We start from the raw sequence: 833 nt of genomic DNA, 5'->3' as shown, positions 1-833 counted from the left end.
AAGGAGTATTTTCAAACAGAAGTTTAACAGAAAAAAAAAAATCTTTGAGAAATAAGTAAAAGATTTACAATTGTTTATCCCAGGGTAGTTGTTTTGGACTTATTGGATGTGTTTGAGTGTGGATTCTTAATTTGCATAATATCATCTGGGTTTTATCATTGAAATAAATTGAATAATTATGGTGCCCAGGGGAAGTGATCTTTAAGCATTTTCACTCACATATCCTCCAAATTAATTTTTTTAATTGCACATATTTCTGATGACATCTAAAATTTTTCATGGTAAGTTTAAGTGGTTCTACAAAATGTACATTTGGTATATTACAAATATTTGATTTTTTACAATAAAGCTGTTACTTTACTCCTAAATGTTCAAATTGTATCTAAATACCATAATAACTTGATATCCATTGTTTTCATTAAAGTGATGCATGCTACATGCTAGTGTAACAAAGTAACCCCATAATTTTAGTGCTGTAATATAAAAAANGGAGTAAGTTTATTAGGAAGGTTTGGTACGCAAGGTACTATTGATTACATCAGACACATATTTCTATTTTACTGCCATTAAGTTACTTTAATGTTAAAGTTTTATACACATCTGCAAAATAACCTCCTTTAAAATCATTAAAACAGCAAAATAATGCAGGTTTTAAAGTATTTTAATAATGAACCAAACACATCTGAGACACATTGGAAATGTGTTTAATTATAAGAGAAATGAGTTTACTTTTACATGGAAGTCTTTTTCCAGATTTCTTAAACAATAAAAGTATGGTAACATTTTTGGCCATTAAAATCATCCATTGTGATCACCACTGGAAAGATTTTAAG

This window comes from Galeopterus variegatus, unplaced genomic scaffold (genome assembly GCF_000696425.1).
Source record: "Galeopterus variegatus unplaced genomic scaffold, G_variegatus-3.0.2 Scaffold10417, whole genome shotgun sequence".
Lineage (NCBI taxonomy): Eukaryota > Metazoa > Chordata > Mammalia > Dermoptera > Cynocephalidae > Galeopterus > Galeopterus variegatus.
The sequence above is the reverse complement of the archived record's forward strand: the minus strand, read 5'-3'. Positions refer to the sequence as shown.